This window comes from Eurosta solidaginis, chromosome 1 (assembly GCF_040869045.1).
Source record: "Eurosta solidaginis isolate ZX-2024a chromosome 1, ASM4086904v1, whole genome shotgun sequence".
Lineage (NCBI taxonomy): Eukaryota > Metazoa > Arthropoda > Insecta > Diptera > Tephritidae > Eurosta > Eurosta solidaginis.
In genome coordinates this window covers 48912030-48928000 of record NC_090319.1, presented here as the reverse complement: position 1 = coordinate 48928000, position 15971 = coordinate 48912030, and the positions used below count along the sequence as shown (strand labels likewise).

Genomic DNA, 15971 nt, shown 5'->3' with positions numbered 1-15971 from the left:
CTTCTTTTATATAAAAGATTTTGTAAAAGTGCGTAGATGCAGGTAATAAGCTATTTCTAGTAAAAGTTGAAAAATTTCGTTAATAACACTGCCCTTTTTTTTTTGTAATAACGCTTTTTAGTACAATGGCACTTGTGTGTTTATGGTTATTGTTCTGTTATATCTTTATTTTAAAATAAACAGTAGGAAATCCTCATATCTGAAGGAAAACTACATTATTACCCGCTCAAGGTCATTGGTGTTAGCCTCTGTATCTTTTTTGCTTCTTTTAAACGAAAATTAATTCAGAATAGAACCATATGTACATACATATATTGTAACGAATTTAGTGAAATTCCGCTTATTCCAAATATTCTGCTAATGTTCGTAGACTACTTTGAAAATACTTCACAATAACACTTATACTTCGCAACTGATAGCGTGCTTAAATCAAACTCATTCCTCAGCTTGTGATGCTTTTGTACTCTTCGGTTTCCTCGTTCGCATACTTCTAGGCGTTTCTTCTTCTAGAATTTACTACTTAGTTATCAGCTATAAAATTACCAGCTATAAACTACAGATGCATGTTTATACCATCTCGCATAGCAATATGCGTGTGTTTATGTGAGTAATACTTCCACAAATGATTGCATACTTTTGTGAGTATCTCAGATATATGCATGTGTTTGTGCGTATCTCTCCGCCGCTTCTCCGCTGCTTGTATGTGCATATGTGTAGACATAATGATTGATTTGTTTATGTACATACCGAAGACTGCTTAGTATCGGCTTAGAGATGATAGTATCCCTTAGTGTTGCTAATATTCGTCACAATATGTATTATTGCGCAGCCTGCTTAGTATCGGCTTAGAGATGATAGTATTCCTTAGTGTTGCTAATATTCGTCACAATATGTATTATTGCGCAGCTTTGTAACACTATTAAGCACACAAAACAAACAACAAAAGCATTTCAAGTGTACAGCTGGGTATGTAATGTTCGGTTTCAACCGAATTTAGACTTCCTTACTTGTTATTTTGCATTTTCCCTTCATGTCTCTATTTCATATTACTCTGCTCCTATTCCGCCTTTGTTACTCTTATTTGCTTTACATCTACTCTCTGAGTATTTCTCTTGGTATCTTCATAAATTAACTCAATCTAGCGTTATATAAACTCAATTTGTTTGGTTCCCACAAATATTATGTTTATGTTAATGTTTTCTTATCGGCTTATTATCGATAGCGAATTACTATCGTCGTGTTATCGGTAAGTCCTCGGCTTCTTATTGGTTCCTTACCGAATTTCTTAGCGACGGGATACGAATGTGTCATCGATTTAATATTAAAGTTTTATTGGTATCTGTTTCATTTCAAATTGGTAACACTCCGATGAGAAATTTTGTAAGTTTTTGATAATTTATCCATAAGTCTTTGATAACAAACGTTAACACGCCGATAACAAATTAGTAGCACTCCGATAATAAAGCGATAATTTTTTTATAATTTATCGGTAACTTTGTGATAATAAATAGGTAAACCTCCGGTAATTGGTAATTTTTCGATGATAAACTCATAACTGTTTGTTTATAAATCGATAGTATTTAAATAACCAATTGATAAATACTCACACGCCGTTTATAAATTGGTAACACTGCGATAGCTTTTCGATAGCATAACAATACATTTTCGATACCAATCGATACATATTTGATAACATATCGATAAATTTTCGAAAATAGATCGATAACTCTTCGCTAGCAAACCTATAACTGGAAATACACCAGAATTTATTGCTGCTTACTCATGCGTCACAACTGACTCATCATGAAATTTTTGGTATGGTTATGAGGCAAGATTCAAGGAGAACAATTGAAATTTCATATTGAAATATGCTTGCTTTTTTTCATGACATGTCAAAAAAAGTTAAGTAATTAAGCGAATTTACAAAAGAACCGTAAGCACATAAACGCACCCGAACAACTCTAACCTTTTATCGCACCCTAACAATACCGTTAACATATCCATATTACCCCATCTGAGATGCTAAATTGCTTCAGAATCCTTGTAGTTGTCAGTATGTACATATATGTAAGTTGAGTACTGGCTCCTGCAAAAGTCAAATAACTGGGTAATGAGCATCACCAGCATAAAAACACGTTCAGACATTTAAAGAGACTAAAATAATTGTTGGCATTTGGCATTCGTCGTTGGTCGTTTGACGTTTATCATCATGCTACCATCTCATGAAACAAGTAAAGTTTGCCAAGTAATTAAAATTTTAAACCAAATTTTAGTTTAAGTGAATAGAATGAATTTAGAGAGTTTTTTGTTGGCAGCGTTGAGACAAACAATAACAATTTGCCGCAAATTTATCTCTAACGCATTCAAGGACGAAGAAGAACAGCTTTTGTGCCCCCCAGCGGATTAGGGGGCCTAGAATATACCCGCGGTAGGTATGCCTGTCGTAAGAGGCGACTAAAATATGAAATTGATTCAAGGGGTTGTGTAACGCAACCCTCTCAAGGGGTTGCCAGCGCAATATATAGCTTCTCCAACCCAATTGTCCAACTCACCTACCCGTCGCGAATCCTGTTTCATTAACAGCCAAGGCTCTGGCGACCCCGAACTCCTGACGGATATAGGGGGTGTGAGGGCTGTATGGCCCAGAAGGTTTCATGTGGTCATACCCAATCGTTCCCGAGATGGTCGGAATAGTACCTTTATGGTGCTTGTTACCGGAACATACTGGATCTGCATCCGGCAAAAGACCATCAACATCGATAACACTCCCCAAGGCCTTCGGGGAGTGTTCTTATCGCTAAAAGAACAACAAACAGCCGCGTTTGTGAGGAGCGTTTTTAGTATGGAATGTACAATGTCAGTCTTCGACCGGGTTTGGAGGTAGGTCAAAATATGGTCGCGTCTCTAATAGCTAGTGTAGAGCACACTTCAATTGCAATTTGCGCGCGTTCAACATGGGAGCATAGGCGTTGATGCATGGTCTTAACAAACTCTTCACTGTCGAATGAAAGTCTGTAGTTTCCCTGTTTTTTGATGTGTTAACATTCATTCGTATGGAATGGGAGGATCTAGAATGAAAGCGTAAACATGAGCGTAGTTTTTGGCATTGGTATGCTATACAGGGGAATACATATATAGTTGAGTTATCGGTTTGTTATCGATGGGTTATGCGATGACTATCAATTTCTTACAGAAAAGTTATCGGCATGTTATGTGAATGTTATTTATCAAAAAGTTATGGCATAAATATTGAAAATTTATCTATTGATTATCGAAATATTATCGATTATATATCGAAAAATAAGCGATCTGCTACTAAAATGTGTTAAATTTGCTATCGATATATATATGTATATCGGTTTATTATCAGAATGCTGGCAATTTCTTATCGGTGTGTACCGATTTGTTTTCGATTTTTTCCAACAAGTTATCGAGTTAATCGAAAGATTGTTACAAAAAAGTTATTGATTTACTATAGAAATTATATTGATTTTCTATGAAAAAGTTAACGATTTGTTATCGGAGTGTTACCAATTTGTTATCGGGGTATTGTGGTTTAACTTCAATATCTGGACGAGCTCTAGCTAACTTAGAAACATGAGTTTTCTGGGCAGACGCATGGAACTTGGCATTTTCACTTCATCATAGCTTAAAGTATGTTCCGTCTTTAGAGATTGGTTTACAGGCTTGCCATCTTCCTCGCTATCTAGCAATGAAAAGAAGGGCTCCCTCCATAGTTCAGAGTCATTTTCAAGAAAAACTTTTTTAGTAATCCCAGAGGAAAAAGTTCCACAGAAGATCGTATGAAAACTCATGAAATAGGAGTAAACCTAGTAGGTGGTGACGCTTTATGTCCTCATAGCTGCTAGTAGGCGGCTCTTCAATAAAGCTGACACACTTAAAACAGGTGGGAGCTCTCCCAGGCGGAGCTAAGTACTTTTAACTCTGACATCGATGGAGCCAACCAGGACACCTTGTTAAACGTTTGCGAGAATGCGGAAGGGTGTAGTGATAGCGCGAGACTCAGAATGATCCTCCCGAAGAATCCTGTTCGAATGGGGTACCTGGGAGGGTTACCTTGGAGGTAGACACGGCGCGCTGCGCAAAGAAGTGTCCCTTGGTTTTCAATTGGCAACTCATTTTCCGATGGGTCCCATGCAGTTGGCTGGCTCCCATTTACGCCACCAACTCTAGGCATTACGGGGGACATTGTCTTCAAATATAGTCAAAGTCCCTATCATGTCTTAACGGGGAAAAATTATCACATCTCTCTCGAAAGCTTTAGGCCATTAAATTTGTCCATCCATCGACCAGATTTTCACAATGCGCCAAATTTTGAACAAAAAAAAAAAACACGAAAAAAAAATTGACGCACATCACCTCTTCGTCGATTTTAAAGCCGGTTTCGACAGCGCGAAAACGAGCTGTCTATACGTCGCTACGTCTGTATTAAGTTTCCCCTCAAAACTTATTCGACTGTGCAAAATGACGTTGAGCAACGCCATCAGACTTCTCCGAGCCGTTTGAATCGTGCGATTTCTTTAATTTGCAATTACTGGCGTATGTTGACGACATTGATATTATCGCGCCGTAAGTTCTTCCAACTCTAAACTGGAAAAACGAGCGAAAAGGATGGGTTTGATGGCGAATGAGGCACAACGAAGTACCTGCTGTCATCAAGTAAAGAGTCAGCACTTCTGCGCCTTGGCAACCACGCCGCTGTTGGCAGCCATAATTTCGAAAAAGTTAAAGACTTCGTTTATTCGGGACCTAGCATTGACACAAACAAATAACACCAGCTCTGAAATCCAGCGGAGAATCACTCTTGCCAATAAATGGTATTTTGGATTAGGTAGGCAATTGAAAAATAAGTTCCGTACTCGGCAACGAAAAGCATACTCTACAAGTCACTTATCGTATTCGTCCTGCTATATGGTGCAGAAGCATGGACAATACCAAACATCAGATGAAGCGACTCTGGGAGTATTCGACAGAAAAGTTCTTCGGAAGATTTACGTACCTCTACGTGTTGGCGATGGTGAGTACAAAAGAAGATTTAATGATGAGCTGTACGAGCTTTACGCAGACATCAACAAAGTCTAGCGAATTAAAACGCAGCGTCTGCGCTGTCTAGGCCATTTTATGCCAATGAAAGATGATGCTCCGCGTAAGAAAGTATATTTATCGGAACCCGTCTATTTAAGCAGAGGAAAAGGGGGGGGGGGGCGACTCTTCGCTGGAAGGACCATGTGGAAAACAATTTAAATTCTCTTGGTGTGACCAATTGGCGCCAGTAAGAAGAACAAACAGCCGCGTCTTGTTGTACGGTCATCATCGTTTAAACGGTTAAGCGTCAATTAAGTAGGTAAAAACCACTTCACATAAGTTGTTTTTCATATACATAGATGCGTTTAACGCAATCACCAATGTGAGTAGATTGAACGTATTTTTTATGGAGAACGGCAGATTGAGCGACACTGGCACCATCTGACATGAAAAAGTAGCCAACTTGCAACTTTTGTTGCAAGCAACGCATAAGAAGAAGATTTCGACATTTGCTTTGGTTAAGGGTGTTTTCACACTTTCCTATTGAAATTATTTTTGCCAATTCTTGATACTTTTTTAACATGTTTCACAGTTAAAAACTTCAATTTAACAAGTGAATACGACACAAAATATGTTAGCAAGTATTTTTCTTATAAGTGAGAATGTTTAAAACCCTGCTTCGCGAAACTTTGTATGTGAACGGGTAAGGCGAAATAAACTTCATTTACCAAGTCTGAAGTTTCCTTATATTTACAAACGCAACATCTTGCGTGATTGAGGCGTTGTTACCGGAATGCATAAGATTACGTTGAACGCATTTATACTGTGGTGGTTTCACTTCAGTCCCTGCTTTAGTTTCCAGACATTCATCTGTAGGCTTACACATCGAACTTCACGAGTATTCAATTCTCTAGCCTTTTGTTTGGTATTACATGTCGCGGGGAGTATGATAGGTGAACACACTATCTCTTTACTATCTGTACCAAAGTATCTATGCCGCTCATTTTTATTGTTTTTTTAGCTTATTTAAATAAATTAATTTTCAACTAAGTTTAGGTATCTACGTTACAATTGATGACAAACTAATGGTTATTGTTATTTGACGACATCATCAGCAGCGCCAGTTCTTTCATTGTGTCCCCTTAATCCAAAAAAAAACAACACAACTGTAAACACGAATAGACCGACATCGGAAAATGTCAAACATATTTGAACACTTGAAATTATTTAAAGAAAATTTAATTAGCTTAAGCCGACATGAGGCAGACACTTTTATTAGGGATTTTAGTTGGGTTAATAGTAGATAAATACTGAACACAAAACAAAACTTCATACAAATATCGTAAAATTTTTTATTATCGAAATAATCTTACATACATAAAAGTCATTCAATTTATGTACGCACAGAAAAGATACGTCTAATGATAATTTAAAAAACTATTATTTGTTCGTGTGTTACCAAAACATGTGTGTATACCCAGGTGTGGAACGGTAATCAGTAAGAAAATTTCATTTGACGATTAGATGCGCCTAAGCTAAAAAAAACAAGTAAGGACGGGCACAGCCGAAGACTTCATACCTATCATGAATGCGGCTGAACAATAATCTTATCCCGTTCGTAATCTCCAAATAATCGGTTGTATAAGATAAGAAATATATAGTGAACAGATGTGCATACCTAAACGATTTTTAAGATAAATATAAAATAAAAAATGGCAAAAAACCCCCTTATCTGAACGATCGGTTGTATGGGATATATATTATATATAGCTCGGATCGAAATGAGTTTGACAGGAAATCTTCTATGATATATTAGGATATATATCACCAACTTTCACGCTTTTATATTGGAAACTAAGGGAGAAATGGCCAAAAATCTTTCTATCTGAACGAGCGGTTGTATGGGATATATATTATATATAGCTCCGATCGAAATGAGTTTTACAGGAAATCTTCTATGATATATTAGGATATATATCACCGAGTTTCACGTATAGTCTTTATAAGTTAAGGGAGAAATGGCCAAAAATCTTTCTATCTGAACGATCGGTTGTATGGGATATAACTATATATAGCTCCGATCAAAGTAATTTTTTTCAGTATATCTTTTATAATATATTAGAATATATATCACCGAGTTTCACGTTTATACTTTCTAAATTGCGGCAGGAATGACCAAAATCGTCTTATCTGAACGATCGGTTGTATGGGAGATATATGTTATAGTGGTCCGATCCTACCGGATCCGACAAATGTCTAATATAATACAAAAATACATCCTTGTGCCAAATTTCATTGAGATATCTCAAAATTTGAGAGACTAGTTTGCGTTCAAACAGACAGACGGACGGACAGACAGACATGGCTATATCAACTCAGTTCGTCGCCCTGATCAATTCGGTATACTTAATGGTGAGTCTATCTTCTATATTTCTCAACGTTACAAACATCGGACCAAAGTTAATATACCATTTCATGTTCATAAAAGGTATACAAATTCTTAATTAAACCGGAAAGAACAAGTGTTCGTCAAAGGACTGTCATACCACAAGCCAGTGGTGATATAGGCCAACACCATCAGCTCGGTAAGGACTGGTAAGGACCTCCTCGAGTAAATTAAAAACGAACAAAGCTTCAGGCATTTCATTATAGAGATGCGAAAGAAGCGAGAAAATTTTAGCAGCAGATCTAAAATGAAAGTTGGTGCGCAGAGTATCTGTTGTCTTTAAAGAAGGAATCTTGAGATATGCGAATACTGGGTGTCTTCCGACGTCTCCAGAATATCATCTACACAGTGAGGCGATAATACTCCGCGTAAAGAAGAAGAATGAAATGCTGAACAAGCAGTTTTTGCTGACTACCAAGAAACCTGGGCATCCCAACACACATCTTATTGAAGAAAAACTAAAAAAGTTATCTGCGGAAGCACTATGAAGAAATTCAGCACATAAGAATTCAGTTGAAGAAGGGGAGCTAGAAACGAATCTCAAAGACATCCACAAAAACTCGTCGGAGTACTGTGCCACAGATTGGCCGGTAAGCCCTGTTCCTGAAGACAAATACCTGCAACTCGCAGTTGAGAAAAGCAAACCCCTTAAGAGACGCGAGTCACTTAAGCCCTAATTCGGTCTGGATACTGTAAAAGTTAAACGCTTGCTTATCCAGAATCAACTCCGACAAACCCAATGTATATATGTTCTGCTTGTAACGTGCCACAAACATCTTTTCAACATAAGTGTGGAACCAACGTCTCCACTATACTTGTCTCTCTGGTCCAACCCTGTGGAAACTGCAAGTTTCCTCAGACCCTTGGTAAAGGATATTCATGACAATTTGTGAGTGGTAGCACTATTGGATAGAACGAAGTACTGCTATAACAACAACTACAACAAAATTCATACGCGATTTTTCAACTGAGGAACTTGGTCTATTTGAACTATATTTTTAGAAATTCGACTGAGAATCGCCGCACAAACCCAGAACATAAAGTTAGTAAAATTTTGGACAATAGGCGTGGAACCGCCCACTTTTAAAAGAAGGCAATTTAAAAGTTTTTCAAGCTGAAATTTGGCAGTCGTTGAAGATGTCACATGAAATTTGGCAGGAACGTTACTCCTATCACTATATGTGAGCTAAATAACAAAAAAGTTAGCAAAATCGGATGACTTTTAAAAAAATTTTTTTAATACAATTTAATACCTTTACAGTATATAAGTAAATTATGTCAACATCCAACTCCAGTAATGATAGGGTGCAACAAAATACAAAAATAAAAGAAAATTTCAAAATGGGCGTGGCTCCGCCCTTTTTCATTTAATTTGTCTAGAATACTTTTAATGCCATAATTTGAAAAAAATTTACCAATCCTTGTGAAATTTGGCAGGGACATAGATTCTATGACGATAACTGTTTTCTGTGAAAAAGGGCGAAATCGGTTGAAGCCACGCCCAGTTTTTATACACAGTCGACCGTATGTCCTTCCGCTCGGCCGTTAACGCGATAACTTGAGCAAACAATGATATATCTCTACTAAACTTAGTTCACGTACTTATCTGAACTCACTTTATTTTGGTATTAAAAATGGGCGAAATCCGACCACGCCCACTTTATCGATATCAAAAATGTCGAAAAATGAAAAAAAGCCATCATTTTTAACAAATACGAAAATATGGATGAAACATGGTGATTGGATTGGTTTTTTGACGCAAAATATAACATTAAAAAAAAACTTTGTAAAATGGGTGAGACACCTACCACATTAAGTAGAAGAAAATCAAAAAGTTCTGCAGGGCGAAATCAAAAGCCCTTGGAATCATGGCATTAATACTGTTCGTGGTATTACATTTATAAATAAATTAGCGGTATCCGACAGATGATGTTCTGGGTCACCCTTGGCTGTTAATGAAACAATTGGGCTTGAGAAGCTATATAGTGAGCGCAATTCCTTTGAGAGGGTTGCGCTACAGAATCCCTTGAATCAATATGCTATTTTAAACGGCAGCTACGACAGGAATATCTATAAATAACAAGTAAGGAAGGTTAAGTTCGGGTGTAACCGAACATTACATACTCATTTGAGAGCTATGGTGACAACATAAGGGAAAATAACCATATAGGAAAATGAACCGAGGGTAACCCTGGAATGTGTTTGTATGACATGGGTATCAAATGGAAGGTATTAAAGAGTATTTTAAAAGGGAGTGGGCCATAGTTCTATAGGTGGACGCCATTTCGGGATATCGCCATAAAGGTGGACCAGTATGGGTATCAAATGAAAGGTGTTAATGAGTATTTTAAAAGGGCGTGGGGCTTAGTTCAATAGGTGGACGCCTTTTCGAGATATCGCCATAATGGTGGACCAGGGGTGACTCTATAATGTGTTTGTACGGTATTGGTATCAAATTAAAGGTATTAATGAGAGTTTTAAAAGGGAGTGGTGGTAGTTGTATATGTGAAGGCGTTTTCCAGATATCGACCAAAATGTGGACCAGGGTGACCCAGATATCGAAAAAGTGGGCGTGGTCATAGTCGGATTTCGTTCATTTTTTATACCAAGATAAAGTGAGTTCAGATAAGTACGTGAACTAAGTTTGGTAAAGATATGTCGATTTTTGCTCAAGTTATCGTGTTAACGGCCATGCGGAAGGACAGACGGACGACTGTGTATAAAAACTGGGCGTGGCTTCAACAGATTTCGCCCATTTTCACAGAAAACAGTTAGCGTCATAAAATCTATGCCCCTACCAAATTTCAAAAGGATTGGTAAATTTTTGTTCAACTTATGGCATTAAAAGTATCCTAGACAAATTAAATGTAAAAGGGCGGAGCCACTTCCATTTTGAAATTTTCTTTTATTTTTGTATTTTGTTGCACCATATCATTACTGGAGTTGAATGTTGACATAATTTACTTATATACTGCAAAGATATTAAATTTTTTGTTAAAATTTTACTTTAAAAAAAATTTTTGTTTAAAAAGTGGGCGTTCTCCGATTTTGCTAATTTTTATTAAGCATATATATAGTAATAGGGGTAACGTTCATGCCAAATTTCATCATGATATCTTCAACGACTGCCAAATTACAGCTTGCAAATTTTAAATTACCTTCTTTTAAAAGTGGGCGTTGCCACGCCCATTGTCCAAACTTTTACTAACTATCTATTCTGCGTCATAAGTTCAACTCACCTACCAAGTTTCATCGCTTTATCTGTCTTTGGTAATGAATTATTGCACTTTTTCGGTTTTTCGAAATTTTCGATATCGAAAAAGTGGGCGTGGTTATAGTCCGATATCGTTCGTTTTAAATAGCAATCTGAGATGAGTGCTCAGGAACCTACATACCAAATTTCATGAAGATACCTCAAAATTTACTCAAGTTATCGTGTTAACGGACGGACGGACGGACGGTCATGGCTCAATCACATTTTTTTTCGATCCTGATGATTTTGATATATGGAAGTCTATATATATCTCGATTCCTTTATACCTGTACAACCAACCGTTATCCAATCAAACTTAATATACTCTGTGAGCTCTGCGCAACTGAGTATAATAAAAAAATAAATAAAACAGGCATATCTACTACGGGTATATTCTAAGCCCCCTAACCCGCTTGGGTGAATGGTATACCGGGTTTTCTGTTAGTCGAGAAAGGACTTTTATTTTCCATTACCTACTCAGTACAAAGTAAGGCTTGTTGACAAAAGTTATTCGCTATTTCATTTTACATTGTTTTTGCTGTTAATGCGGGTTCCCATATATACGAAGACCATCCCACTCACCAGTACCTCGTGCGATTTTCTGAACGGCAAATATCGCGTGCTGCACCCCAATAATAAATTTATAATACTCTCGTAAGCAATCGGTTATTTATTGATAACATATCGATAACATTTCGATAAATAATCGATGGCTTTTCGATAATAAAACGAAAGCTTTGCGATAACTTGTAGATAACTAATATGTAACTCATAGATAACCTTTGTTATCGATAGCAAGTTTATAAGACTTCGATAACGCGTGTATACCTCGACGATAACACATCGATATCAGATTGTAATAATACATAACACAAGCTTTAATCAGATATGAGCATAATGCCGCAAAATAAAGCTCGCTTGCATATTTTCGGCCTTGTAGAGTTTTCCCTCACCATTGATAGCTTGCCTGTATTCTATCTTGTACATATGTACAGATTACTAAGTAGTAACCAGTGTCTGGGGAGTAACGCACTTTTTAAGATTAATTTTGGTAAGTGTATTGGTGCATACATACATACATGTATCGTTTTGCTTATAAAAGGCAATTGTAGAACATAGGGATTTCACGAGAAGAAAATTTCATACGCATATTGCATATAAGGGAGGATGTAGCTAAGAAAGCTTTTGCCAGTGGATACAAATTCAGGTCACAAAACAGCCACAATACTTCAGACAAACTTAAGCACACACACACACACACGCATAATTGCACTTAAAACAGACTTTTCAGACAGGCTCAAGAGGGGGTGGTGGGGTTAAGCATAAAAAAAACGCAGAAATTGTATCAAGTGGCGATGAATAGCAAATCTATTTGAAAGTTGAGTATGTGAACGACCGTTTGCACACGTGCACACAGTCAGACACACACACACACACACCCAATCATATGCACATCCAAACCCACATACCTACATAGATTTTCAAAGATACGCACGCACGTATTTGGGTGAGCAATGAATTGTTGTTGTACGCATTTAATGCTGCGAGAACATACCGTTGTGTTCCAGTTGTTTAATGGTGTGATGCATGATTTTTGTCTACGTTACTGTACATATACGTTGTTGTTCTTGTATATTATATAACTTTGTCCACGGTCGTTACTTTGAGTTATAAACAATTAAAAAAATAAAAAAAAAAGTTCTATACACAGCATCTGCCTGTCCATTTGTCTGATGAGCGTCACATTTTCGGTATATAAATCAACTTTTTCCACCCTTGACACCGCACCTCACACTCCAATTGTCTGGCAATGATACTTGTAATAATAGTAAACTTTTTTCGTGTATTACTGGAGGGTTGTTGCACTTTATTTCACTTTCAAACACACACACGTACACATGTACGTATTTGCGTGTAGTAGGCTTTTAGGCGCTCTACCTCATTTTCATTGTTTTTATTCTTCTTCATGCACTTTTTTTACTGTCGGCGATTTGGTGATTGGAAAATGCTTGTTTTGTAATGCAGTGAATCGGTTTTGTGAAAGTACATCTTGGGGCTTCTATCATCAATATACAGATATTCAAGGCGGATTTAGTATACATTCTTCACTATCAGTTTGTCTCTGGATGCGATTGCACAGGTTGTGTAGCCAAACTCTTTCATAGGCTTGTCAGTGCATCTTATATCATCTGCCACCCAAAACTCCCCAAAACCTTAAGGGAGTTTCCTTAGCTATACAAGGAGAAGATGTCTCCAGTTCAAAAATGCTAATCCAAATTGATTACGTTGCGATCTACTGTAGGCATACCTCTAGCGCAGAGTATTATTGGACAGTGAAAGGTCCCAATACTGCTCCCATCTACATCTAGTGGCGGACGTGATATGCAAACGATTTTGTTAAGCGAAAAGAAGCATCCGAAAGGAAGTGTGCTTGCTGTAGACAACAAGATGTGGCTGAAAATGTCCTGCGAAAGAATCAAGACCGTTGGGTGCTCTCTCTCTCATATAGCCTGGGGTGTGTGATTAAATGAGGTTCTGGTCGACTACGAAGTTAATGGGTGCCGACTAGTTTCTTTCACAGATGACCTGGCAGGCCTGGTCAGTGGTGAAATTCTATGCTCCTTGAGAGATGTTTTCACGAAGGCAGCTTTTCCCATCCCACGTACCCACCTACCCGTGGCGAATCCTGCCTATTCAGCAGGCGAGGCTCTGATGACTCCAAGTTTCTCACGGAAGGACCTAGAAGGTTTAAAGTGGTCTTATCAAATCGTTCCGGAGATGGCCGAGCTTGTACCTTAATCGTGCTATTTTTCGCAATGTACGCGATCAATATCCGGCAAAAGGACCATCAAAATCGATATAATTCCCCAACATCTTCGGAGATTCTTCATATCGCTAAAGAAGAAGAATAAGAAGAGTCGAGCTTTGGGTAATAGCTACTTCGACGCTGAATCTGATGCTGAGTATACATTCATAGGCAGGCGGCTGGATCTCGATTGCGATGTGAGTTAAGCTTACTGGATGATTTGCAAGAAGAGCGCAGAAGGATAGCGATAAATATACTCGCCAAAGGTTTTGGTGGTTCTTTGCCGGTTACTGATCCAGTACGTTCGGGAAAATAGCTGCTGACCCGTAACGACGATTTGATGTGACTACGACGAACTACCCACCTCCTTTGTTGAGGTACTTGGTATCAGCAGCGCGTCGTCTGCTAAATAAACATAATTCGCCACGTGGAGGTGAGATTGACAATCAGGTTGGAAAGCCTGTTTTAAAGAGGCAGAAAGCAACTCCTTCTAAACCAAAAACTTCAAAATTTGCAAGTCAAAAAGAGCGCTGGAAAAGTAACGATATCCTAACAAAGGATGTGGAGTGTGTGACGGCACCTGAGAACATAGCCGTATAAAGCAAAAAAAGCACAAGCAGGTCCGCACTCATATCCACAAACAGCCGTCGGACCTCTATGCCAGGTATTGCCTCGCAAATCCCGGACACAAAGAAAAATACCCAGAACTAGCAGAGGAGGAACGCACTCTCCTTGGGGAAACGCGTGTCAGTCTAGCTCAACTTCGATCTGGGTACTGTAACAGGTTAAACTCTTACCTAGAATCAACCCCGACGATGTACGTTCTGCTTACGATGTGTCACCAACCATCTCTTCAATTGTAATGTGGAACCAACGCCTCTAACACCCCTCTCATTATGGATCACCTCTCATGAAATCGGAAGTTTTCTTGGACTCCCGTTAGAGGACATTGATGACAATTTGTGATTGGTCGCACCTATTGGATGGGGCGAAGCACTGCTACAACAACAACAACAACAACTGGGTGATAAAGGGAAATCGATGGGATGATACAATGGTGCGAAAACATCGCAAGCATAAGGTGACATGAGCGTTCACATTGAGGTGTTGAATAGAGCGCAGATCCACAAGTTACCAAATTTCGAAGTATGGATGCCGTGTATGATTTATTGGGAAGATACTCTGTGCCTTGCGGCCACCGTGGTGTGATGGTAGCGTGCTCCGCCTGCCACGCCCTATGCCCTGGGTTCACACCCCAGCAAAGCAAAATTTTAGAATAAGGTTTTTGCCCCTCGGCAGTGTTTGACAAGCACTCCGGGTGTATTTCTGCCATGAAAAGCCAGTGAAAACTCATCTGCCTTGCCGTTCGGAGTCGGCATAAAACATGTTGGTCCCGTCCGCCCAATTTGTTGGTAAAATCAAAAGGGGCACGACGCAAATTGGAAGAGACGCTCGGCCTTAGATATCTTCGGAGGTTATCGCTCCTTACATTTATTATTTTTTTATTTACTCTGCGTCTTTTGCAGTGTGAGACTACGAATATACCGACACAGAATTGGAAGATACTGAATGTATCTCGGACTACGGACGAGGGTCAGCACTATAGAGCTCATGTAAACAAGCAGGCGAATGATATGCTATACGCTGAGCTTGGGCAAATGCTCTGGGGCACAGGCAGCAAAATTTATCTGCGCCTCGGGAAAAGTAGTCACGATGATAACAATCCTGACACATTAGAAGCGGGCGAGGTTGAAAATGATCTCAAAAGTCCTAAATCAAGTGGACTAGAGAAGGACGTAGACGTCACGGCGAAGGTGTTGGAAGGGCACAAACAGCCCAATGATTCTGCAGTCCAACGAGTTTTACAAATTAACCAAATTAACCTCGAACATTTTCTATAGCCCAAAGAGTATTATAGATAAACCTCCAACAACGTAAAATGATAGCGAGGAGACTTCTACCAAACCTTGAATAGCGTGTGTTTGACATGCTACTGCTACGCAAACCGGATGGCAGATTGAGAGCTGCAACTATGGTAAGCGAACAAATATACTCACAAATAAATATCTATATAGCACCGACATGTGGTGTAACGAGTCGTTACTAACGACCTTTTTCCAATTAACAAATATGCGATGAGTCTATCGCCCCACTACCAATCCTTAACGCAAGTCATAAGAGCGCGCGCGAATTTTACAAAACCAACATACTCTTTTTTTGATTTATTACAACAAGAATAATTGCGCTTAAATATATAATAACCACTAACAATAGCATATCCACAACATTCAAAATCCAATTAAAATTGATAAGAATCAACGTCCACGCTTTGGCACGCCTTGCCACTGGCGCATTTGCAAAGCTTCAACGGAAGAGATCATCGCTGTATAAGTGCGGGTTTTGGACGTATATATGGCAGT

General features: G+C 38.6%; 1 protein-coding gene across 12 annotated transcripts in view; it reads right to left on the bottom strand.

Moving 5' to 3' along the window:
• The window catches only part of InR (Insulin-like receptor), a 548799-nt gene that overhangs the window by 508693 nt on the left and 24135 nt on the right, over positions 1 to 15971 (bottom strand). The gene's annotated exons all lie outside the window — the stretch shown is intronic.